Genomic DNA, 27,663 nt, shown 5'->3' with positions numbered 1-27,663 from the left:
CTTATGGACTTTTTTCACTATTAGAGTTCTGTACACTGGTTTCCTTTGATTTATATGAATTTTGTCACTGCCAATTATTCATCATGTTTTATTAACACTAGCGCAACCTCTTTTTTCTTTATGCTTTTCTACAATTGATGTTTTTGTGAAGGTTGCTGCTGTTTATTGTATTTTATTTCAACACTTGGTTTTTAGCGCAGGTTCTTTTTCCATTTTTATATTCACTTGCAAACATCCTAGTAACTGCTGCTCTTAACCCTTTAGACTTCAGTAGTCTAAACACATGGATATTTTTGAGTTCAGGGCTCAGAGGGTGGTTGACACCACCGGGGTTTTCGATTCCAACCCCACCCCTATTGACTCAGGAACAAGTGGTCTCTTTGTCCGTTTAAAGAATTTGACCATATCCGAACTACACACACAATGGGACATAGCCTATCTTGAGACCTACATTAGGGAGGCTATGGTTCCCAGGAGTCTGAGGTGGGAAATACCCCCCCAAAAAGGTGATGTTGACCTAGAGGGGTGGTTTAAATTCTTCAATGACTCCGGACTTGGCCTCCTGCGTTTCCTCGTCCAGAGGAAGACTAATAAATTGGCCCGTCTGGACGATGAAATTAGGATTGTCAAGGAGAAACTGACACCCTCTACCTCCAGTGATGAGTATAGGGAGTGCTCTAAAACCCTTCTCAAAACATTGGAGAAGGAAGAAAGAGACCAAAAAGTTAAAAAGAAGAAAAAATATCTAAGAGATAGGGAAGACTACCAGGCTGGCCTAGTCTTTGCCTGGCAGAAAAAACTTGCCTCAGAACAGGCAGAAGATACAACTATGGACACCCAACCGGCGAATGGGGGAAGTTCGAGATCTATACCAAAACCTACCCCTGTCCATAGAGAAAGGGAGTATCAGCACTCTCCGGTGAGGAACACTTCCGGTAGGAGCAAAAATAAGAGGAACAATAAAACTAAGGGTAGACCCCCGGTACCTGCACCTATGTATCCTTATTCAGGTCTAACCCCCAATACATTTAGTAATCATTATGATTACAGCTACGCCAACCAGCTTGATAGGCAAAGGGTTAATTCACCACGCCCTTGGGGTACCCCACGGGGGGGGCCAAGACCAGGCGGGTTTCAGCGTCGACCTGGTCCTGACTATAACAACTACACCCATTACCCGATTCAAGATAGGGATTTTGGGTCCAATATCCCCAATCAAAATCGTTTTTTTCCCCTCTCCGATGCTGAGGCTCCAGACTTTTATGACCAGCAGTCCCAGGGACGTACCTACAATGGGGCTGAGAGAGACGTGGGGCCTCACTATCCCGCTAGATATGCAGGCGATTATGATCAACCAAGATCGAAACCCGTCCCCAGACCACAGGGGGCACAGGGCGTTTCGGATTCGGCTTTTTCCAGGACCAATCAAGGCCAAAAAAGGCCAGGAGAACGAAAAGAGGAGTCAGAGGGGGGAGGCGGATCCAACAAATCAAAAAGAAGGCGCCCCTAGGAACAGGAGTGTTCAACTTGAGCAAACAGACACTGACCAACTCTGAATTACAATTGTTGGACAAGGGTCTGAAATTTGCTCCGCCCAGGAATCTGAGCAAGTTCCAGACATACATGGACATACACAAATATATACGGAAAATTAATATTAAGAGGTATATATTAAACAATCCCATTGTGAGTAATGTGAGTGGTTCAGGCTCAGGTTTCAGGCATTCAGGCCTTGCTAATGCCTCACTTTTCAACCCTCCAGGGTCCATCGCTCCAGCGGTGAAAACCTTTAAGGAGGTAGTTCTGAGGGACTTGGAACGTATTAGGGTCAGAAAAACAAAAATGAGCGCGACCTTGGAAGCGGGTTTAGACTCTTTGTGTAACAACAAGTCATTGGTTATCCGCCCTGCGGATAAGGGCGGGGGGATCGTCATCCTTGACCGAAGCGATTATCTTGCAGAGATGCATCGGATCGTGGATGACCCAGATACGTACACCCCCCTTACGAGAGATCCTGGTGCTACATATAAGAAAGAATTAGAGTTAATAGTAGACAGGGGTTTTCACCAGGGGATCCTGGACAAGAAGGAGAGACTCTTTTTGATACCGAGGGCCCCCCGCACCCCTGTAATCTATTATCTCCCCAAGGTCCATAAAAGCCTCACTTGCCCCCCGGGACGGCCGATTGTCAGTGGCATTGATTCGGTTACGTCCCGGGTGGGCAAGTATATAGACCATTTCCTACAGCCTCTTGTTCAGAAAGTCCCCTCCTTTGTCAAGGATACTACACAGGTCATTAACATGTTGTCCCATGTAGTGTGGAAGCCAGGTATTAGGTTAGTCACTGCCGACGTGACTTCACTCTATACCATCATACCCCACGAGTTGGGGTTTGAGGCAGTAGAGATGTACCTAACTCGAGATTCTGATCTCGTTCCACCCCAAAGGAATTTCATCATGGAGTTACTCCATTATGCAGCGAGCCACAATTATTTTTGGTTCAATCATCAATTTTTTCGCCAGGATAGAGGGGTGGCCATGGGGGCTAAATATGCCCCCAGCTTGGCCAACCTCTTTATGGCCAAGTGGGAGGAGGACGTCGTCAAAGTCTGGACTAGACCACAGGTGGTCCTGTGGGCCAGATATATTGACGACGTCCTCCTCCTATGGGATGGCAGCGAGACTGAACTTGAGAATTTTATGACCTTTTTGAACGATAATGACAGGGGCATTAGGCTGAACTTTGAGACAAGTAGGGAAGAGATTAGCTTCCTCGACCTTAAAGTCAAGGTCCAGGGGGATAGATTGGTGACGTCCACCCATTTTAAGGCTACGGACAGAAACTCCTTTATTCCCCTTGACAGTTGTCACCACGAGTCTTGGCTGAAGGCGGTCCCATTGGGGCAATATACACGCCTCCGGCGGAATTGCACCGAAATCGAGACCTTTGATAACCAAGCAGCTTCTCTGACTAAGAGGTTTGTTGAGAAGGGCTACGATCAGGCTGCACTATTAAGATCGCTGGCACAAGTGAGGGAAAAAGATAGATCCCTGCTATTAAATACAGGCCAACGACGTGACAATGAAGGAGATTTCAGTCTACCTTTTATCACCACCTTCTCCACCCAGCACCGCCAGATCAAAGACCTGATAAAGAGACACTGGCACATTCTAACCACAGACCCAATTTTGAGTACGGTCCTACCCAACAATCCTCGTATTATATTCAAGGGTGCATCCACGCTGGGCAACAAAATCGCCCCAACAGTGCAGGATCCACCCATTACCAATAGGTCCTTTTTTCATGACCTCACAGGGTACTATAAATGCAGAAATTGCCAAGCCTGCTCCCATAACAGCGATAGAGGTAGGAAAATAAATCAATTTATGTCTGCCAGTACCTCACGAACCTATCAGGTTAAACCTTTTATAACCTGTTCGTCGAAGGGGGTCATTTATCTTATTCAATGCCCCTGCGGATTGCAATATGTGGGCAGGACCAAGAGGGCCCTCAGAGTTAGACTGTCTGAGCACATTGGTAATATCCGCAGGGGTTTTGATAAGCACCCCGTGTCGAGACACTTTGACGAAGTACATGGTAGGGACCCCTCCAATACTCTGTACGTTGGGATTGACAAGTACAGACCACATTGGAGGGGGAGCTCTCTTGTAAGAGAAATTTCCAAATGTGAAATGTCTTGGATTTACCGACTTCGAACTTATACCCCTTTTGGGTTAAATGTTGACACTGACGTCAATGCGTTTATTAATAACTCCTAACGTAGGTTGACGTCAGTGTCTGCAGGGTCACATTGTGGGACATACATATGCACAACTTTCCTTTTTATTTTATGGTGTGTTACGAATGCCCTTTTTGTACAATATACGCCCATTGGTTGTAATCCATTCTTAATTTCTCATAATTCATTTTACTATATTTCTTTCATCCCTAATTCTCCAAAAAAAAGAGACCTACTTTATATACACCTCTTGCTAATTTTGCCTTTATTTACACCAGGACCTATACACTGACATATCCATTTGAAATATAGTTCTTTGTTGTAATTTTTGGCACACCCACTAGATGGTGCTACTCACTAGGTGTTGGCAGTTGGTGACTACAGCTGCCAAAATATCCCATTTCCGGTTTCGGAGCCCCGTTGTCTGGGGTGGAGATGAGCACCTTTGAAGCTATTTGAGTTTGTTGGAGGCTCTGAGGGTTGGATCTTGCTGATCCCCTTTGCTCCAGTTCCTATTCATCTATCTGGAGTCAACCGATCCTATCCTATTTATACTGTGCATACATTTTTAATTTTTTGTTTATATATCTAAACCTTTCTCCAATCACAAAGGCGAACGACATACGCCCTCTGGTGTTGTCGTTCCCAGTAGATGGTATTGGGCTAGAGGCTTACATTGGCCCTTCATTAATCCCTCCTTTGGAGGCTCTTATTGGCCTTCCACCCATTACCCCTTAATGCGACCAAGATTCCCTTTAGCTCAACCCATACAATCTGGATCGTTTGATGCTAATTGGCGAGTCTATGGTGGTATGAACCGGAGAAAAAAAAAAAAAAAATTTTTTTTTTTTTTTTTTTTTTTTTTTTTTTTAATATAATATTTTTTAATATAGTATGCTTTGTTCGTTTTTTGTGTAATTGTGCATATGTATGTATAAACATTGGTCACTAGGCTCACCCTGTATTGGGCACTTTGTTGGGTAATAGTCTAATGCATAAGGCTTTGTGAATATACATTGATTTAGATTCGTGCTGGCTGGGCTGTTAGTCTCCGCCGGTCGCTTGCACTGTTGGACGCACTTTGACACCGGAAGTGTATGCGGTGTCCGTGCGGTCCAGCAAGTGTAGTGATCCACAGTGAGGCTTGGTCTGACCCAGCACTATTTAAGAAGGGTGACGCAGCGTGCCGCCTGTGCCCCTGGAAGACGTGATGATGTCACGAAACGCGTAGGGCGGAGCCAGACGACGCGCTGACGTCACCCCCAAGCGAGTCAATTTCCAGTAGGACGGGTTTGTCCGAGCTCCGGTGGCCACGGAGCCGGACTTAAGGCTGTTCATTCATCTGACACTTTGTAAGTGTACATCTGTTTTTTATCTATTTTAATAAAGCGTTAAGTGGTTTTACACTATGTGAGCCCCTTTTTATTTCATGGTATCAATGCCCTTGGTTGTTGGAGCGGCTGCTGTAGTGATGACCCCTGGTGGACACCGCTGTTAATCTCCACTCTGGCTTTAAAAGATCCCTGCTTGCTGTGATCCTCTGTAGTGGGGGGTCATGGCATTTCGGTAAGGAGTAACCCCTTCAATACCTGGTGGTGGACTCTTCTTCGCTGTTACTGATCTTCATTATTCATCACTTGGATCTTTTACTTTTCACATTTATTTTTATTTTATTTTTCCTGATGGGGTTTTTGGACGTTTTGTAAACACTTCATTGATGTTTATTTTTTTTGGACTCCTTATAACACCCAATTGAGGTTTCAACTTATGGACTTTTTTCACTATTAGAGTTCTGTACACTGGTTTCCTTTGATTTATATGAATTTTGTCACTGCCAATTATTCATCATGTTTTATTAACACTAGCGCAACCTCTTTTTTCTTTATGCTTTTCTACAATTGATGTTTTTGTGAAGGTTGCTGCTGTTTATTGTATTTTATTTCAACACTTGGTTTTTAGCGCAGGTTCTTTTTCCATTTTTATATCTAAAAAAATAAAAAAAATTCTCCAGTTATATTTAACCCCTTCACGCCTAAGGGTAAAACAAATATTAATGCCTAAGCACTATTTTGCCACTTTGACATGTGTTAGTAAAACCGTAAATATCGTCACAACTACTTTGTGCATCCAGGTGGATTATACCGCGTTTTTTTTTTTTCAGAATAAATTGGGCTTTCTGTTTGCCCTTTAAAATCTTCAAAATGTATTGATTCTCCATAAAAGACACAGGAACAGACAGCAGATGTGAACACGTTTCAGCCTTGTGGGCCTTGTTGACTACATATGCCATGTACAAAACTGGCATAATATATCGTGTATAAACCCCTCCTGGCAACACACGTCAGTAAAGTGGTTGTAAACCCACTTTTTTTTTTTCAAACTAACATCTGCAAGACAATACACACCTGAGATCGAAGCCCTAGCTGTGGTGCCCGTACACCGCTCCGGCGGCCGACATCACTCCCGGGGGTTACTTCCGGGTATCGTGGGTCCGGTGCTGTGATTGGCCGGAGGCGCGATTAACATCACTCCTGCGCGGTAACGGCACACTTACTGAAGCACACGGCACGTACGTGCCATTGCTTCAGTGCGCATGTGCTGATGACATTGGCACATGCAAATACAGGGGCTATCTCCTAAACCGTGCAGGTTTTATTAGATATCCTGGCTAGCTACAGGTAAGCCTTATTATAGGCTTACCTGTAGCAAAAAGTGATCTGTAAGTATTTACAACCACTTTAATTTGCCAATTAGTAGGTATTTTTTTCTATATATTTTTAAAAATAGCTTTTTGTTTATTCAGCTTTAGCTTTTGTATTGTTATTTTCTTGGATGTTAACCGCTACCGGACCGCCCCACGTACATATACTGCGGCAGGGAGGCCCGGCTGTGCAAAATCACATACCTGTACGTGATTTTGTGCACGTGCTTTAGGCCTTAGACTGTGATTGGACAAGGTGGGAGCCAATCAGAGGGTCCGGCAGCCGCGATGGCCGCTGCCAACCGCCGATCATTCACAAGGAGAGACGGATCGGCCGTCTGTCTGTGTAAACAAGGCAAACGGCGGATCTGTCAGGAAGGGAAAGAGATCTTGTGGTTCAGCTAAGCTGAATCACGGATCTCTCTTTTCCTTCAGTGTGACCCTGCCCCACACAGTTAGTAAGCACCTCCCTAGGGAACATTTAAGCCTTTGATCGCCCCTGGTGTTAACCCCTTCCCTGCCAGTGCCATTTATACAGTGATCAGTGCCTTTTTATAGCATTGATCACTGTATTGGTGTCACTGGTCCGCAAAAAGTGTCACTCAGTGTCAGATTTGTTTCTGATCTTATTGGGTACCAACACCCTACCTCTGCTCTAAATTGGGCTTTCATTTGGTGGTAAATGGTAAAGGATAGCTCCTGATTTTTTATTTTTTTTCTAAAGAAAACTGTCCCAAAATAGTAAAAAAATCATTTTTTTAAATGTAGCTGTATATTCCTTGTTACTACCATAACTTACCACCAAAGAACAACCCAAAATAAATTATCCTGCTCCTGACGATCACAGCGGCGGTACCACATGTATGTATGTTATTTGTTGTTTATACCAGTTGTACAACCGAGAAAAAATAGTGCGCATTTTGCCATTTTTTTTGTCCTACCTGAAACCAGTGGTGGCTGGTGGTATGTTTTTTGGGGGAGGGGGCACTCTGTCCAGGTCGGTCCTTGCATTTACCCCATGTAGGTCGCGTGGTACCTCTGGGCAGGGGGCCTCTGCGTCTTTTCCTTCCTCAGCTTCACAGCAGCGCAGCTTCCCCTGCGTCTCCTCCCTCCTCTTCATCGACAGCCAATAAGATTGCTTCTCCGCTTCCTGAGGCGGGATTGGCCCGGGAGGAGAAGCAGGAAGACAATAGCAATAGCGAATATTAATTTGCTATTGTCACACAAGTGGGTGGGCTCGGGGGGCAGTGGTCTGCCCCCCTGAGCCTACCTTTTTTCAAGCCAATTAGAGCCTCAGCCTATAATCACGTGCTTCTAAAAAAAGAAAAAACTCCCATGGAATCCATGCGTCTGGCGTCCTGCATGTAAATTAGGGGTTGGGCGCATGGATTATAGGGGGGGGCGCCCCTTGGACAGGCTGCCACTGACTAAAACACACGGACACTGACACTAGTTGACACTGATACTAATTTAATTAAAAAAAAAAAAAAAAAATCCTGCCCAAAATATACTGACCCTGACCTTGACCTTTGGCTCTTACTTGACCCAAACACTAAACCTGGCACTGACCTAGATCAAACCTTGATCTATGTATTTTTTCTTTACTTTTTTCTTTTATTTTTCTTTATTTTTTACACTTTTTTTTTTCTCTCTGCAAGGAGAGGGAACGATACAATTTATCTTTCCTCTCCATCCACAGAGAGAGAGAAACACAAGAGGTGGGCTTCAAAGTGACTGATCACTGTGGTAGCCAATCAGAAGCTACCACAGCAGTCAGGTGACCCAGAATCCTGGAGTTTCGGGTCCCAATCTTTAGTATGGCACCCCGGTCTCTGTGCTGGGAGCGTGCTGTGCGATGCGCTCCCAGCACAAAGACAGATACGCATATATGCCCCACGGCAAAAGTCCCAGTCCAGTGAGGCCGCTTATATGTGTTATGTCGGCGTGAAGGGGTTCAACATTAAAATATTTCTGATGACAGGTCCACTTTAAAAAAAATACACAATGCACAAACAATATAGATAGGAGGGCTGGATTTGGCATATCACTGATAAGGTAGTTGAACAGTACCAAAAATTATGGATATTATAACCCGCCTCTTATAAGGGAGGTACCAACATTCATGGTAATTACTATATCAGGTAATCACGTGATTGTGGGACTTCTCAGGTACCAGTAAGGTTCAGTACGACGTTGTCAATTGTAAAATCTATTTTATTGCACTTTAAAATTAATATACAAACACTATATTACCAAAAGTATTGGGGTGCCTGCCTTTACATGCACATGAACTTTAAAACGGAAGTAAACCCATCCTTAAAACTGTTTAATTTCAGGCACGCGCCGGAAATTAAACATGTTGGGGGATTGAGACAGCGGATCCGCTGCACCAGTGTCGCTACACAAGTTCCTGTTCGGAAGACATTGGGGAGATCTGGTCATTGGTGAGAGGGCAAATTGCTCAACCCTTATCCATTTTTTGCCACCGTTACATTGAGACACTTTGCACAGACATCTTTACTCCAAGAAAACTTTACTGCATTATTTGAACACTGTGCTCAGACACCTTTAGCTTTCTTCATTACAAGGAATCAACTGTTTTTCACTATACCCAAATGGATTACAGTTAACAAGAATGATATCATTAGCAGTAATCAGCATGGATTCATGAAGAATCGTTCTTGCCAAACCAATCTATTAACCTTCTATGAGGAGGTGAGTTGCCATCTAGATAAAGGAAGGCCCGTAGACGTGGTGTATCTGGATTTTGCAAAAGCATTTGACACAGTTCCCCATAAACGTTTACTGTACAAAATAAGGTGCGTTGGCATGGACCATAGGGTGAGTACATGGATTGAAAACTGGCTACAAGGGCGTGTTCAGAGGGTGGTGATAAATGGGGAGTACTCAGAATGGTCAGGGGTGGGTAGTGGGGTCCCCCAGGGTTCTGTGCTGGGACCAATCCTATTTAATTTGTTCATAAATGACCTGGAGGATGGGATAAACAGTTCCATCTCTGTATTTGCAGATGATACTAAGCTAAGCAGGGCAATAACTTCTCAGCAGGATGTGGAAATCTTGCAAAAAGACCTGAACAAATTAATGGGGTGGGCGACTACATGGCAAATGAGGTTCAATGTAGAAAAATGTAAAATAATGCATTTGGGTGTCAAAAATATGAATGCAATCTATACACTGGGGGGAGAACCTCTGGGGGAATCTAGGATGGAAAAGGACTTGGGGGTCCTAGTGGATGATAGGCTCAGCAACGGCATGCAATGCCAAGCTGCTGCTAATAAAGCAAACAGAATATTGGCATGCATTAAAAGGGGGATCAACTGCAGAGATAAAACGATAATTCTCCCGCTCTACAAGACTCTGGTCCGCCCGCACCTGGAGTATGCTGTCCAGTTCTGGGCACCAGTCCTCAGGAGGGACGTACTGGAAATGGAGCGAGTACAAAGAAGGGCAACAAAGCTAATAAAGGGTCTGGAGGATCTTAGTTATGAGGAAAGGTTGCGAGCACTGAACTTATTCTCTCTGGAGAAGAGACGCTTGAGAGGGGATATGATTTCAATTTACAAATACTGTACTGGTGACCCCACAATAGGGATAAAACTTTTTCGCAGAAGAGAGTTTAATAAGACTCGTGGCCACTCATTGCAATTAGAGGAAAAGAGGTTTAACCTTAAACTACGTAGAGGGTTCTTTACTGTAAGAGCGGCAAGGATGTGGAATTCCCTTCCACAGGCGGTGGTCTCAGCGGGGAGCATTGATAGCTTCAAGAAACTATTAGATAATCACCTGAATGACCGCAATATACAGGGATATGTAATGTAATACTGACACATAATCACACACATAGGTTGGACTTGATGGACTTGTGTCTTTTTTCAACCTCACCTACTATGTAACTATGTAACTATGTAACAAGCTCCGACTAGCTGGTGAAGAACATCAGATCTGCAACTTAGACTTTATTGCCATTACTTATAGAAAGGCCCCCTATATTACCCTTCTCTAGACCCGCTCGCCCTTCCTAGGATAGCATGTAGGCTGGCCAGGTTCCATCTTTTATAGTGTAGCAGTATAAGCAGTTAACTGAAACATTCATCTAGGGGGTAACATTATCTCTAAAGGATGTGTACATATATATATATATATATATATATATATATATATATATATATATATATATATATATATAGTATTGTTGTTGCTAAAATATTGTCTTGTGTCTCGTGGAGGAATTCTTTTGCTGAGTTGGCACTGTTGCCTAGAACTTAGCAGATTTATTGCCTCCTCTTTGTGACAACTTCCCCTTTTATTGGTTCAAGTAAAATATTTGTAGAACCTAAATACATTGAGGTGTTTGATTATTGCCACACAGTGATACAAGGATGTCTAAACCCAGAGTGTCAGGTGGGTTGGAAGGTTCACCAGGTTATGGCCGTGCAGATGAGCAGGTCATTCTAAGCTCATTCAAAAAATATAAAACCCCAGAGGTGATTAAATACCACCAACATAAAGCTCTATTTGTGTGAAAAAAATGTTAAAAGTTTTGTTTGGGTACAGTGTTGCATGACTGCGCAATTGTCATTCAAAGTGCGACAGCTGAAAATTGGCCTGGGCAGGAAGGTGGTAAAAGTGCCCGGTAGGCAAGTGGTTAAGCAGCCGGTGGATGGTGCCAAGTCAGCAGGTGACCATACTGTAAAGACAGACTGGGTCTAAGGAGGTATGTCAATGCATAAAGTGGCATTTTAAACGAAACAGTAAATGAGGGCAACTTGATACATTCTTTATTTGTCTTTTATGGTGGCCATACACATAATGATCTGATCAAACATTTCTTTACAGAATTGGCCAATATGATCGAAGCTATGAATTATCGAAAAGAGACATGGGGGAGATTTACTAAAACTGGTGCACACAGAATCTGGTGTAGCTGCACATATAGTGAGGGAAAAAAGTATTTGATCCCCTGCTGATTTTGTACATTTGCCCAATGACAAAGAAATGATCAGTCTATAATTTTAATGGTAGGTTTATTTTAACAGTGAGAGATAGAACAACAAAAATATCCAGAAAAACACATCTCAAAAAGTTATAAATTGATTTGCATTTTAACGAGTGAAATAAGTATTTGACCCCTTCCCAAAACATGACTTAGTATTTGGTGGTAAAACCCTTGTTGGCAATCACAGAGGTCAGATGTTTCTTGTAGTTGGCCACCAGGTTTGCACACATCTCAGGAGGGATTTTGTCTCACTCCTCTTTGCAGATCCTTTCCAAGTCATTACGTTTTCGAGGCTGACGTTTGGTAACTTGAACCTTCAGCTCCCTCCACATATTTTCTTTAGGATTAAGGTCTGGAGACTTGCTAGGCCACTCCAGGGCCTTAATGTGCTTCTTCTTGAACCACTCCTTTGTTGCCTTGGCCGTGTGTTTTGGGTCATTGTCATGCTGGAATACTCATCCAAGACCCATTTTTAATGCCCTGGCTGAGGGAAGGAGGTGCTCACCAAAGATTTGACGGTACATGGTCCTGTCCTGTCCGTCATCCCTTTGATGCAGTGAAGTTGTCCTGTCCGCTTAGCATAAAAAGACCCCTAAAGCATAATGTTTCCACCTCAACACTTTCACCCAGTTCTCCTCTGAATCATTCAGATGTTCATTAGCAAACTTCAGACCTGTACATGTGCTTTCTTGAGCAGGGGGTCCTTGCGGGTGCTGCAGGATTTCAGTCCTTCATGGCGTAGTGTGTTACCAATTGTTTTCTTGGTGACTATGGTCCCAGCTGCCTTGAGATCATTGACAAGATTCTCCTGTGTAGTTCTGGGCTAATTTCTCACTGTTCTCTTGATCATTGAAACTCCACGAGGAGAGATTTTGCATGGAGTCCCAGACTGAGGGAGATGGACAGTTATTTTGTTTTTTTTTCCATTTGCAAATAATCACACCAACTGTTGTCACCCTCTCACCAAGCTGCTTGGCGATGGTCTTGTAGCCCATTCCAGCCTTGTGTAGGTCTACAATCTTGTCCCTGACGTCCTTGGACAGTTCTTTGGTCTTGGCCATGGTGGAGAGATTGGAATCTGATAGAATGCTTCTGTGGACAGGTGTCTTTTATACAGGTAACAAACTGAGATTAGGAGCACTCCCTTCAAGAGAGTGCTCCTAATCTCAGTTTGTTACCTGTATAGAAGACACCCGGGAGCCAGAAATCTTGCTGAGTGATAGGGGATCAAATACTTATTTCACTCATTAAAATGCAAATCAATGTATAGCTTTTTTGAAATGCGTTTTTCTGGATATTTTTGTTGTTTTTCTGTCTCTCACTGTTAAAAAAAACCGACCAATACAATTATAGACCGATCATTTCTTTGTCAGTGGGCAAATGTACAAAATCAGCAGGGAGTCAAATACTTTTTTCCCTCACTGTAGTAACCAATCAGCTCCTGCCTTCAGTGAGTTCAATTACGTTTTGACAATAAAACCTAGAAGCTGATTGGTTACTATTCACAGCTACACCAGATTCTGAGTACTCCAGTTTTAGTACATCTCCCCCTCGGGGTCTATTTTTTTTTTTTTTAATTGCTGTACGAATGTCTCAAGAATTCACCCAGCCATCACAAATAATCTTTGTAATTGATGTCATATGTTTACATCCTATGATCATCAGCCACAATGCCATATGGCCATAGTGGCCATAATGCAGCATTTGCCCGATTGAGGTATTTCAGGAAAATACTGCATTACGGCTACAAGTTGCAACTGACAATCAAAGGAAGTAAATATATTACACAAATTACGGGGATTATTTGTGACAGCTCGTGAATGCTTGAGACATCCACACAATAATTTTCTCATAAATACAGTAGACCACATACTGTCATTGATTGATTTTGAAACAGATCAAATTCTTTGAAATTGTGACTGGTCTGTATGGTATGAAAAATCTTTTCCTCTGGTCAGTAGTTCTAACGACAATACGATTGTATTTAAAAATCGCACTGGGTATGGCCAGGGCCAGGACAAGGGGTGGGCAGAAGAACCAGCTGCTCGGGGTGCAGTGGTAGGGGTAATCCCCCCCTACCCCACACACAAGCTCCAGATCAATGGCTGGCAATCAGCGGGCAGCAGCTTTGTGTCTTCTCTACAAGCTACTGCTGTCACATTGTGCTCCAACAGGCCCACTCTTCACCCCATCTGCCCACAGCTGACATTAAAAACACACCATGCATGGGGAACTTCAACAATTGCACATGTACATGTGCAGTACACACTCCATGACAACCAGGGGCCGCCGGAGCAAAGGGGCAGAGAATGAGCGCATGCATTAGATGATTAGAAGAAGGGGAAGGGGCACAGTTTCACGTCTTTTCCCTTGGTGTCGAATGGAACTGTCCCGGTACCCTGTGTGGTCATCATAAGTTGCAAAGATGCACCTCATCAAGAGAACAAGAGAGCTTAATATACAGTTTGCGACATCAGATCCTTGGACAATAATCTGGGAAAACCTGTGTCAGCTTCCATACGTGTGGCGTTGTCACCGTCTGTGTGGGGGACCCCAGGATTACAAAGAAATGAAGGGTCTATAATTTTTATCATAGGTGTAATTTAAATGATAGAGAAAAAATATCAACCAAAAATCCAGAAAAAACACATAATACAAATACTATAAATTAAGTTGCAGTTCAGTGAGTAAAATAAGTGTTTGATCCCCAACCAAAACATGACTTCGTACTTGATGGGGAAACCCTTGTTGGCAAGCACAGAGGTAAGACGTTTCTTGTAGTTGGTTACCGGGTTTTCACACATCTCAGGAGGGATTTTGGTCCACTCTTCTTTACAGATCTTCTCTAAATCCTTAAGGTTTCTTAGCTGTCGCTTGGCAACTCGAAGTTCCAGCTCCTTTCATAAATTTTCTATAAGATTAAGGAGACCGGCTAGGCCACTTCATGATCTTAATGTGCTTCTTCTTCAGCAACTCCATTGTTGCCTTGGTAGTATGTAAGACCCATCCACAACCCATCTTCAGTGTTCTGGAGGAAAGAAGGTTCTCATCCAAGATTTTACAATACATGGCCCTATCCATTGGCCCCTCAATGTGGCAAAGTCAGCCTGTACCTTTAGCAGAGAAACAGCCCCAAAGCATAATGTTTCCACCTCCGTGCTTGACTGTAGGGATGGTGTTTTTAGGGTCATAGCCTTCCTCTAAACACGGCGAGTCGAGTTAATGCCAAAGAGCTCAATTTTGGTCTCTCTCATCTGAACACAGCACTTTCTCCCAATCCTTCTCTGAATCATTTAGATGTTCATTATCAAACTTCAGATGGGCCTGTACATGTGCCTTCTTAAGGAGGGGGACCTTGCGGGCGCTGCAGGATTTCAATCTATGATGGTGTATTGTGTTACCAATGGTTTGTTTAGTGACTGTGGTCCAACTGCCTTGAGATCATTCACAAGCTCCTCCTGTGTAATTCTGGGCTGATCCCCCATTTTTCTCATGATCATCCTTACCCCACGAGGCAAAATCTTGCATGGAGTTCCAGACCGAGGGCGATTGATGGTTAGTTTGTATTTCTTGCATTTGCGAATAATCGCTCCAACAGTTGTCTCCTTCTCATCAAGCTTCTTGCTGATGGTCTTGTAGCTGATTCCAGCCTTCTGCAGGTGTACAGTCTTGTCCATGACGTCCTTTGACAGCTCTTTGGTCTTGCCCATGAAGGTAAGGTTTGAATGGAAGAAAGAGATTCTGTGGACAGGTGTCTTTTATACACATAACGGGTTGTGGTCAGGAGCACCTTCCTAAATCATCGCGACTAACCTGTGTACCACATGAGCACATACTGTAGCCAGAATTATTGTTGGTTGGTAGGGGATCAAATACCTATTTAACAATTGTATCATGTTTTTTTTTCTGGATTTTTGGTTGATATTCTGTCTCTATGTTTTAGAATACACCTACCCTGTTTCCCCGAAAATAAGACCTAGCGTGATTGTCAGTGGTGGCTGCAATATAAGCCCTATCCCCCAAATAAGCCCTACCCTGTTTCCCCGAAAATAAGCCCTACCCTGAAAATAAGACCTACAAGGATTTTAACTGGGGCTTATTTGGGGGGTAGGGCTTATATTGCAGCCATCACCGACAATCACGCTAGGTCTTATTTTCGGGGAAACAGGGTATGATAAAAATGATAGACCCTTCATTTCTTTGTAAATGGGCAAACTTACAAATTCTGCAGGGGATCAAATCATTATTTTCGCTACTGTATATGGTAAGATTCAACAGAGATAAAAAGGGGTGAAAACCAATATAATGGTTCTTAAAGAGGTTGTAAACCTCGGAAAAAAAAACAAACAAATCCTGCAAGACAAAGGCATAATGAGCTAGTATGCATCGTGAGTAGAACGATGCCCTGAATTGGCGTTGGCATTCCGAGTACGGAAGACATCTTCCACCGAAGTTACTTTCGGGTTTGCGGCTCCGGCTTCTTCTGTGTGCATGCGCCAATGACGTGGGCAGCAGCGCATATACTGAATATCTCCTAAACTGTTCAAGTTTAGGAGATATTCAAGGTACCTACAGGTAAGCCTGTAATAAGGCTTACCTGTAGGTAAAAATGGTGTAATGCTGCGTACACACGGTCGGACTTTTCGTCTACAAAAGTCCGATGGACGCCGACGGACAAAATACGGCTGACAATCCGATCATGTGTGGGCTTCCCCGGACTTTCAGCGGACTTTTCCAGCCGCAAATCTGACGGACTTTAGATTTGAAACATGCTTCAAATCTTTACGTCGTAACTAAGCCGGACCCAGAAATCTGCTCGTCTGTATGCTAGTCCGACGGACAAAAACCGACGCTAGGGCAGCTATTGGCTACTGGCTATCAACTTCCTTATTTTAGTCTGGTGTACGTCATCACGTACGAATCCGTCGGACTTTTGTGTGATCGTATGTAGGCAAGTCCGTTCGTTAGAAAGTCTACCGCAAGTCCGCCAAAAGTCCGTCGAAAGTCTGTCGGACGGGCTGTTGGACTTTTGTAGCCGAAAAGTCCGACCGTGTGTACGCGCCATAACAGAGTTTACAACCACTTTAAAAATGAATTATTCCATTGTGATCCTTTCAAACGTTGTCTGCATAGATATATTAAATGTATATGGTGGCAAAATCATCCCTTGTCCAAAATGTATGCCCCCCCATCTGCACCACCAGCAGTAACAGGAGGACGAAATAGACTGATAGGGCAGATTCTATACAGTTCATTTGTCTCTCCTCCTGCAGCTTTTTGCTGGAATGAAAAATTCCCAGAATAGACAGGTGTATGAATTCTTACCATCCTTTTTCTTTATATGAAATCCTGGGCTGGGGTTCTTTTTTTTGTATCCCCCATCCTGGACCCCATATGTTGCGTGACCATCAATTGAGCAGTCTATGGCTCTGATGCTATGAATGTCATTGTGCAGTCAATTAATGGCAGAGATCGTTAACGTGGTTTTATACTGTCCATCCTCAAGTAATTGTAGATTACGTGTCCGCAGATTAGCATGAGTGGATCTCATGATTGCTTTCCTATTGTTTGAGGATGCCAATGATGTAAACATCGTTCAACAGCTCTAATGGCCTTAGGAAATAATGGAAATGGAAAAAGGACGATGATTCATCTTCTGCTGGCCTCATAAAGTCAAACATTGACATTTTACTTTCAAAGTTAACCTGTCACGGGGGATAAACATTGCACTGCTGTTGCTGAGTAGAGATGGGCCGAACGGACCCCTTTTCGGTTCGCACCAGAACTTTAGAACACCGCAAAAGTTTGGACCCGAATAACGAACCCCATTAAAGTCAATGGGACCCGAACGTCAAAAATCAAAAGTGCGCATTTAGAAGGCTTATATGCAAGTAATTAGGCATACAATGGTTACAGGGGTCCGGGGGTCCTGCCCTGGGGGACATGTATCAATAAAAAAAGTTTGTGAAAAATGTCATTTTTAAATGGGCAGTGATTTTTTGATTTTTAAAGTGAAAGCCTAAAAATGAAAAATTCCTTCCAATTTAGTGCCTGGGGGGTCCCCTTAGTCTACCTGTAAAGTGGCAGATCTGTACAATGTCTAGAATCTACTGCAGCAATAATTGCATTTATAAAGCCAAAAAAAAAGACATTTTCCCTGCAAGCTGCCTTTATTTTCCTCAGTAACAGCTGGGGAGTCAGTGTGTGTGATGAGGCCACAATGTAGTGCACTGGGAACAAGATTAGAGATTTTTTGGATACATTCTGGTGCAGTGGTGGCTGGTGCTCAAAATTTTTGGGGGGGCGCAAACAAACTGAACAAAAAAAAACACCAATTGCAGCCACTGTGCCCATCAAACGCAGCTACTGTGCCCATCAAACGCAACCACTGTGCCATCAAATGCAGCCACTGTACCCATAAATTGCTGCCACTGTGCCATCAAATGCAGCTACTGTACCCATCAATTGCTGGCAGTGTGCCCCATCAATTGCTGCCAGTGTGTCCATCAATTGCCGCTACTGTGCCCCATCAATTGCTACAAGCGTGCCCCATCAATTGCTACCAGTGTGCCCATCAATTGCCTTTACTGTGCCCCATCAGTGTGCATCGCCCGGGAGTCGGGACTTACCTGTCTCACAGCGGGTCACGGTGGTTCACGGTGGCGTCCTCCACGGCCACGCTCCACGTCCACACTCCTCGATGTCTGCGGTCCTCTCTATCAGGCGTCCAATCACAGCACCTGTTGTTCCAGCCAATCAGGAGACAGGTAACCAGACCCGAGCACCTAATTGGCTGAGAGGCGGGTCAGTGTTAGGAAAGCAATTTATTCGCTTTCCTAACACAACACTGAGTAAACAGTGAACGCACAGCATTGCGCCTGCTGTTTACCATTTTGGAAGCCTATTAGAGCCTATGGCTCTAATCAGGATGCCTATTAGAGCCCACGGCTCTAATCAGGCGCTTCCAAAAAACCCCGCCGCTGTAATTCAGGTGCCCGGTGCCCGACAAGGGGCCTGACACCTGAATAGGGAGCGGCAGCGGTGACCATAGATAGATTCATGCAATGCATGAATCTACCTATGGTGAGAGAGAGGGGAGAGGGGGCGGCGCTCCTGCGAGCTTTATGGACGCACCGCCACTGTTCTGGTGTGACTTTGTATAGAAGTAATGGGTGCGTAAAAATTGGTCTTTGGGTGTCAGTGGCGCCTTCCCACCGCAACCCTATAGAGGTAGTCTTGATGAAGGCAAGAATTGGCCTTGCTGTAAAAAATTGCAATGATATGCACCTGTCAAACAAGTGCAAAAAATTGGTCTTTGGGTGTCAGTGATGCCTAACCACCGTAACCATATAGAGGTACTCTTGATGAAAGTAAGAATTGGCCTTGCTGTAAAAAATTGCAATTATATGCACCTGTCAAACAGGCTGTTCTCTACTCTTTCTTCATGTTGGCCTCCTTGGGGTTGTGCCGCCTCACCTTTAGTTTCCTCCTCTGCTCTATCTGGCACCCAAGTTGCATCAGTGACCTCATCATCATCTCCATCATCTCCATCTCCTCCATCTTCATCATTACCACTGGAGACAACTTGGCAATACGCTGCGGCTTGGGGAACATGAATGCCAATTTGTCCACCAGTGTTCCTCCCTCTCTCTAGCCTCATGTGTTATCCTCAACCTCAGAACCAACATCTGAATCCAGTAATGGCTGGGCATCATCAAGGAGCAAGTGGCTGATGCTGTGGTCAAACAACTCAGCTGACTCCTCAATGGCTGATGTTGGGGCTATGGCAGGAATAGATGTGGACAAGGAGGCAGGTTTATCCACTCTGGCAACTGCAGGGGACTGAACACTTGTCTCTGCTTGCATGACAGAGGATGAGGAGGATGAGGAAGGTTTAGTAAGCCAGTCCACCACATCCTCTGCATGCTGTGGCTGGATAGCACGGGCAAACTAACTAAACAGAGGAAATTAGGCCCTGCCTGAAGACTGACCACCACGTCCACATTTGCCTGTGGACACATTTGTTGCTTGCCCCCTTACAGTGCCAAGGGAAAGTCTGCCTCTCCTTGTTGTCCTCCTAGACATTATTGAGAGGGAGGGGGTGGTGCTTATAACAAATGTTTAGAAAAAGTTGAAATCTATACGTAGATGCACTTTAATCATGTAAAGAGGTGTTTGGTTCACTTTAATTTGAGTACTCATACTACACAGACACACTCCACGGATACACTATAATATACTGCAATATAATGCACCAAATGTACAGTGACGCACAGAACTATATATGGCGTTAAACTGGCTGTAACGCACACAAAACAATATGGCGCTAAACTGCCAGTAACGCACACAGAACTATATGGCGTTAAACTTTCAATAGTGGTAGTTGCAAACGTGTGCTACAATCCCTACATGAAGCCCAGCTGATAGATGTCTGGCAACTACAGCATCCTGGTGAGAAAGACTACTCCTTTTATTCCCCCCCCCCAAAGTCTATACCCGCATAGACTACTTTTTCATACCTCACGCCCAACTACATGCGGTACTCAGTTCCACTATAGGCACGATCACGTGGTCGGATCACGCACCGATTGAGTTGACCTACAAGCTCTCAGACCCCACCTCCTCCAAAACTAGGTTTTGTAAACTAAATGAAAGCTTATTACAGACCCCTGAAGTAGTAGAAAATGTCCAAAATGAGCTGGCTCTATACTTTCAGACCAATGATCAGCCTGACTGCGATAGGGGAATTCTCTGGGAAGTTCATAAGGCAGTTATCAAGAGAATTCTTATCAAACATGGGGTACGGCTCAAACGACTACGGGAAGAGAAACTTTCTTCTCTCCTGAATGACATCCACAAAATAGAACAAGAACATAAACAGACCCTGACTCCTGCACTCGAATGAGAACTCACGTCCCTTCGCAAGCAAATATCAGACCTCCTCAACTACCAGGCCAAAGCGGCGATACAAAGGTGTCGCAGACACAGCTACGAATCAGAAGACAAATGCGGGAGATTGTTAGCCCGCTCGATCAGAGACCAAAAATTGTCTTCTTATGTTCCTCACATCACTACCCCTCAAGTCCTCAAAGCAATACTCCCTCAATAGATTGTCGGGTTTCGGGAATTTTTATTCCTCTCTATTTAACCTGCCAGACCGATCTCCACCTCAGACCCAAATAGATGATTACATCACAGCATCTTAGCTCCCTCAACTGAGGTACGGGAGGAACTGAAAGCCCAATAACTTTAGATGAACTTCAAACTGCAATTAGTCTTTCCAAGACAGGCAAAGCCCCAGGCCCAGACGGCTTCTCACTGCAATACTACAAACTATTCCTCCCTCTTATAGGCCCCCATAAGATAGAACTGTTTAGTGCACTAGGATCGACAACTCTCTTCCCGAGAGATTCCGTAAAAGCCCATATCACAATGATCCCTAAAGAGGAAAAAGATCCGACGTGCTGCGGTAGCCACAGTTCTCACTCCTAAACTGTGATCTTAAATTATTCACAAAGATAATTGCCCTGTGTATGGCACAACATTTACAACCACTGATTCATTTAGATCAAGTGGGGTTCATTCCAACTAGAGAGGCCCGCGATAACATGCTCAAGGTTGCAAATCTCATCCACGTAGCACAAAAGACCTCATGTGTGTTTATCGGAACAGATGCTGAAAAAGCATTTGATCACGTTAATTGGAGATTCATGTTTGCGGTACTACACCATATAGGCCTGGGGGAACATATGCTCCAATGGATCACCAAGATCGATTCACACCCGTCGGCACAAGTCAAGGCTAATGGGTGTCTCTCACACTCCTTCCCTATCACGAATGGGACTCGGCAAGGATGCCCGCTATTGCCATTGCTGTTCGCCCTCTCTTTAGAGCCTTTCCTTAGCATTATCCGTCTCAACCCAGACATTACTGGAGTCACAGTAGGCAACACACAGCATAAAATCTCAGCATACACTGACGACATGCTCTTCTCCCTCACTAATCTGTTAGTGTCCCTCCCAAACCTTATTCAGGAATTTGATATCTATAGCCTATTATCCAACCTGAAAATAAATTTTAGTAAATCAGAAGCCATGGAGGTGGGAATAGCCTCTTTACCACTTTAGTCCCTGAAATTGAACTTTAAGTTCAAATGGACAGATACAGCTCTAAAATATCTTGGAACACATATCCCTTCTGATCTGTTGCAGATCTTCGAACTCAACTTCCCCCTCTCCTCACTAGAGCCCGCATTTTACTGGAGACTTGGCATCGGGGATTGCACTCGTGGTTTGGTAGATGCAATCTCCTTAAGATGTGTATTTTACCCAAATATTTATACCTCTTCCAAACCTTACTGATCAAGATACCCACCAATTATTTTCAACAGGTCCACTCCCTGTTTATTAAATTTGTGTGGGCTCACAGGTGACCTTGCATTCCCCGATGCCAATTAACTCTTCCTAAACAGTGCAAAGGCATCGCTCTTCCGGATGCACTAAAGTAATGTCAAGCAACCCACCTAGGCAGACTCATAGACTGGAACAGACATTCACACGGCAAACTATGAGTTTAAATTGAACAAGCCCAAACGGATGTACTCCTAAAGGGAGCACCTTGGTGCTATGATGATCTACCGCCAGCCCTGAAAACATACCCCTTAATCAGTCCTACTGTCAAAGTATGTTCACAAATATTCACACAGACCCCTCTCTCAGCCCTGGACTCACCCCTAATGCCTATCCTTTGGAACCCCCGATTCCTCCCTGGCCTTGAAGGTCTTCATTTTCACAATCTAAGGCAAAACAACTGCCCTCAGGCGTCACACTTCCTGCTCTTGGGGAACTGGCCCTCCATCTCTTCTCTAATAGACACATCCGGTTCTTTTCACCTATCATTTTGGAGTTCCTTACAACTCCACCATTTTCTCCACTCTCTACAGAACCCTGAGAGATTCGCCAGCCAACTGTCCACCTTTGAGGAATACTACTCGGAAGAGGGTGTATTGCCACAAGTACTCTCGAAAATGTATAACCTACTGAATACTCCCATGGAACAGCCACATCTATCGTGGATGGCTAAATAGGAAAAGGAACTGAACCGTACGTTCTCACCGGGCCAAAGACAAACTATTATTAGGTTCTCACTGATGTCTTCCAACTGCACAAAAATCCAGGAAACCAATTATAAAATACTGACACGGTGGTACCGTACCCAGCGGATATTACATAAATTTTATCCCAAAGTGGCTGATCGCTGCTGGAGATGCCAGGAGGAGGGAGCTAGGGCCTTACTGGAGGGAAGTACGGAACATTATTCAAAAATTCACTGATCAGAACATTCCAGATGATCCAGCCTTTTTCTTCCTACACGCTATCTCTATTCCAGCCAAAAACTATAACTAATCAATACTAAGACATCTGTTGAATGCCGCTAAATCATGTATCCCTCTCAAATGGAAAGATACTTCACCCCCGACCATTAGCTGCTGGCTGCGTAAAGGTGGAAGAGAGCAATAAATTTGAAGATCTCACACTCTCAGCACAGCCTAAACAAGAAAAATACTCCGACCTGTGGAGATTATGGAATTTGTTTATCCTCTCTGATGAAGGTCTCACCTTTCTTGGCCCATGAATATTCACCTGCCACTTTATGCTTAGTAGCCCTACCGCCTCCAACCCAGGACCCCCCTCCTTCTCCCAACTTCTCCCTACATCCCCCTTTTCCATTCCCCCGCCCTTTCCTTCTTCCTCTTCCTTTACTTTCCTTCTCTTTTGTTGCCCTTACCTATCCTCCCTTTTTATCCTTTTCCTTTGGAACTACGATAATGGAAAATAGTGTAGGTGATTCCGGGACTAAATACCAGCAATTGATTCTTTAGGGACCACATTGAATAGTCTAGCCTAATGCAGAATGTACACCGTCATTGTTGTATCTATTTTACCTTGAATTTTCCGAATACTGTTGTTTACATTGACATACAACTGTACTATATGTAATAATGTTGTCCTACATTATAAATTATACATTATAAAATTATCAAGGTAAATCGTTCAGATCTTATCGGCAAGGTGGAGGACCTTAAACTGGACATAACTATTATGTGCCAGGACATGCACAAAATACGGGATCGGGTCTCGGACACGGAGCGGCGCATTAGTGATCTGGAGGACACTGTTCACCCTGTCCTTCCTGCTCTTAAAACCTGTGGCACCAAAATCAGATCACTGGGTGATAAGGTGGACGATTTGGAAAACTGCACAGGAATAACCTGCGACTGGTGGGCCTGCCTGAGCAGGTTGAGGGTTCTGACCCGGTATCCCTCCTGGAAAGCTGGTTTACTCAGGAATTTGGGAAAGACTGTCTGTCCTCCTGCTTCATCCTGTGGAGATCTCATAGAGTTCCTGGCAGACCGCTCCTGGAAGCGAACTCTCCCCGCACCTTAGTTATACGTCTAGTCAACTACTGGGACAGAGATGCTATCCTACTCGCTGCTCGCTTGAAATGGGGCCTCAAGATCAATAACGCGATGGTGTCCCTCTTCCCTGATTACTCCCCTGCTGTCTACCTCGAGGGCCAAGTACCAACATGTAAAGCAAAAGCTACGGGAGAAAGCCATTCAATACTCCATGTTATTTCCTGCCACATTGAGGGTCGTTTACCAAGGTCAGATGCATTTCTTTCAAACCCCAGCGAATGCTCTCTCCTGGGTTGAATCCCTGCGACAACCTGGCCGTTTATCTGACCAGGCACCTGAAACCTGAACTGGGTTCTCCTTCTGGTGGTGAATCCTACCCCTATTTTATTCATTTCCAGCTCCTGGAATCATCGCAGGGACAGGTACTCATAGATATTTGCTCTGACAAGAGGCTGTAGATCTTCACATTAGAGACTATGCTGCTAAGGCTAGTTTCATTTTTGATCCCTGATTGATCCATTTGTTCATTGACTTTGGCTGTACAGGCCAGGTTCCCTTCATTTATTAGCTGTTCTGGGTCTAAGCCGGCTCCTTGTTTTTGTAGACGGGGTCAAATTCTGGTAGAGGTGTTTATTTCATATGTCCTATTTTGAAATTGCTCAAATGTTTGCAGGTATGTGTGTTGTATGTTTGTGTGTGACTCCTTTTTGCCTTGCCTCCTCCTCCCTGTGTGATTGCAGCCGTGTGCGGGCCTATAGAGAGTTCAAGGGGCTGATAGCCCGTAATTTTCTTAGGTTTAGTTTTGTTTTCTTTACTCGACCATGTCTACTGTAACGTGCATTTCCTGTAATTTGCAGGGGTTAAATTCAAAATTTAAAAGTGCCTCGTTATTTTATTTCCTTAAGGTACACACATATCCTGTGCCTGCAGGAAACACATTTAATAGGGCCCAAGGTCCTTGCTCTCAAATAATATTGGGTACTGTGTGGATATCACTCCACCTATTCTAACTATGCCCGTGGTGTATCAATTTTAATACGCAAAGGGTTCCCCTGTTAAAGTGCTGGCCAAACTCCTAGCTATAAGAGTACAGAAGGTTATTCTTCACCTTGTCCATCAGGACCAAACAGGATTCATGCCTGGTAAGAGCTCAACAATAATATTGATCGTCTTTATTTACATGTTCACAGGACTGACCAAAAAAGCAGACTGGTGTTATCATTGGATGTCCTGAAGGCTTTCAATACCATTAATTGGTCCTTCCTCTGGGAAATCAGGCACCGGATGGGTTTTAGCCTTCACTACATTAATTGGGTTTGCCTGCTCTACACGAACCCCAGGGCCAGGGTATGCACCAACAAGGACATATCTGATGCTTTTTCTTACAGAGGGGTACGAGACAGGGCTGCCTGCTCTCACTGATTCTGTTTGCACTGGCCATAGAGCCTCTTGCTCTGGCAGTGAAACAGTCAGCGATGGCGGGTGTCATATGTTATGGGGAACAGATTGAAAAGATCTCTCTTTATGCTGATGACGCATTAATTTACCTAGATGGCTCGGAGCAGTCCTTTGTGCCACTAATGGGGGTTGTGGAGGAATTCAGGAGGTTCTCTAGGCTACGGGTCGGATGGGAGATATCTGTTGCCTTTCCCATTGGCCCTAACCTCGATTATACATATCTAACTCGCGCCAAATCTGTCTACTTATGAATCCCTAAATATAACTCCAATTATAACACACATGGAGACTAGGCTCCATACCTGGACTTCCTTGCCTCTCATTCTGATTGGCCGTGTGAACATTTTTAAAATGATCTACTTCCCAAAATTTTTATATGTTTTTCGAGCATCCCCGTTTTTTTGTTACAGAAACTCTAATGCCCCGTACACACGGTCGGATTTTCCGATGGAAAATGTCCGATCGGAGCGTGTTGTCGGAAATTCCGACCATGTGTAGGCTCCATCGGACATTTTCCATCGGATTTTCCGACACACAAAGTTGGAGAGCAGGAGATAAAATTTTCCGACAATAAAATCCGTTGTCGGAAATTCCGATCGCGTGTACACAAATCCGACGGACAAAGTGCCACGCATGCTCAGAATAAATAAAGAGATGAAAGCTATTGGCCACTGCCCCGTTTATAGTCCCGATGTACGTGTTTTACATCACCGCGTTTAGAACGATCGGATTTTCCGACAACTTTGTGCGACCGTGTGTAGACAAAACAAGTTTGAGCCAACATCCGTCGGAAAAAATCCTAGGATTTTGTTGTCGGAATGTCCGAACAAAGTCCGACCGTGTGTACGCCCTATAAAAAAACTTGATTTTGTCCACCTTCCTCTGGCAGGGGGCACGCCCACGTATTGCAAAAGCATCTCCCCAAGCTGCTAAAGCGGATGGCGGATTGGCTTGTCCAAATCGAAGGCACTATATTTTGGCGTCACAACTTACCTATGTCTATGACTGGTTCCTGGAGACCTCCCCATCTCCCTCCACCACTCTGCTGACTGCACTCTATGGTTCTAGGGCCTCAGCTGTGGATGCACTACACAGGTCGATACCTAAATGCTGCTCTCGCTTCTCTCTGATAGAGGTTAGCTGGCTAGCCTATCATGAGGGTGCTAGAGTGTTGACAAATTCGGGAGGGGTGTCTTCTAATGCCCCCCTGTGGCACAATCCCAATTTCTCAGAGCTCCTGGACTCCTGGACTCCCTGTGGTGGACACGACTAGGGTTCACCCATGTCTCTCACATTTTTGTTCGCAACACTTTTGTGTTGCGAACAAAAATGTTTGGAGTGACCAATAAAATCTTTTTTAAATATCTTTTGTTGCGTCATGCCATCTGGGCACAGTTTGCTGGTCTGACCCAGGAGCTCTCAGAATCACCTTTGGAGGTACTGTTGTCCTAGCCAGATATTGAGAAACTGGTTACGACTATTTATTCTCATTTTCAGTCAGCTGGGGTCAATCCCCTCCAACTAGCTCAACGGAAATGGGAGGCTAAGATTCCTGGGCTGTCCGAGGAGGGGTGGGAGAAGGCCTCTAATCTGCTTCCAGGACCTTATAGGTTCTAATGATCGATATACACAGTTTAAATTTATACACCAGCTGCAATATACTCCTGCCAAATTGGCCTGCATGGGCTTTGAATCTGCATATCCCTGTTCCAGATGTGGGCATACGGAAGCTGAGTACTTACACATGTTTTGGTCTTCCCCTGCTTTGTCGGTATATTGGAAGGACTTATTTTCTTTTTTTGACAATACTTTACATTTACCTGTACCTCATACTCCTGAAGTTGGTTTATGGAAGTAAGAAAATCAAGCATCTTTGTATGTGAAACGCGTTAGTTATTGCTATTCTCTGTTCCGATGTGATGGCTTTTGTTGGATTTTAATTCAAGATATAAAGATGTCCGTCTTCAGAGTGCAGCAGTCCAGGATTTTCTTGTTTCCATAGACTTGTGCACAGTCTGCACCTGACATCTATCGAGGGTGGAGGTATTTCTCTTATGGTCCGTAAGGCTCGGAGAGCGGCATATCCTTCACCTGAAGTTGGTTTACTCGGTGTGTTAAGTGACTTTATCCACAGGACTCATGTTCGTACCCTTGTACGTATATTATTATTTTATGCCAGGAAATTAATTTTGTTACAATGGAAAAACGCTATTGCTCCGGATATACAAACCTTTTACCCCATGGTGAATAAAGTATTGCCCATCTTCAAACTCATTTACCATGGCAGAGCCTGCACTAAAAAGTTCTTCAAAATCTGGCAGCCATGGCT

Source organism: Aquarana catesbeiana, linkage group LG05 (genome assembly GCF_042186555.1).
Source record: "Aquarana catesbeiana isolate 2022-GZ linkage group LG05, ASM4218655v1, whole genome shotgun sequence".
Taxonomy (NCBI): domain Eukaryota; kingdom Metazoa; phylum Chordata; class Amphibia; order Anura; family Ranidae; genus Aquarana; species Aquarana catesbeiana.
The sequence above is the reverse complement of the archived record's forward strand: the minus strand, read 5'-3'. Positions refer to the sequence as shown.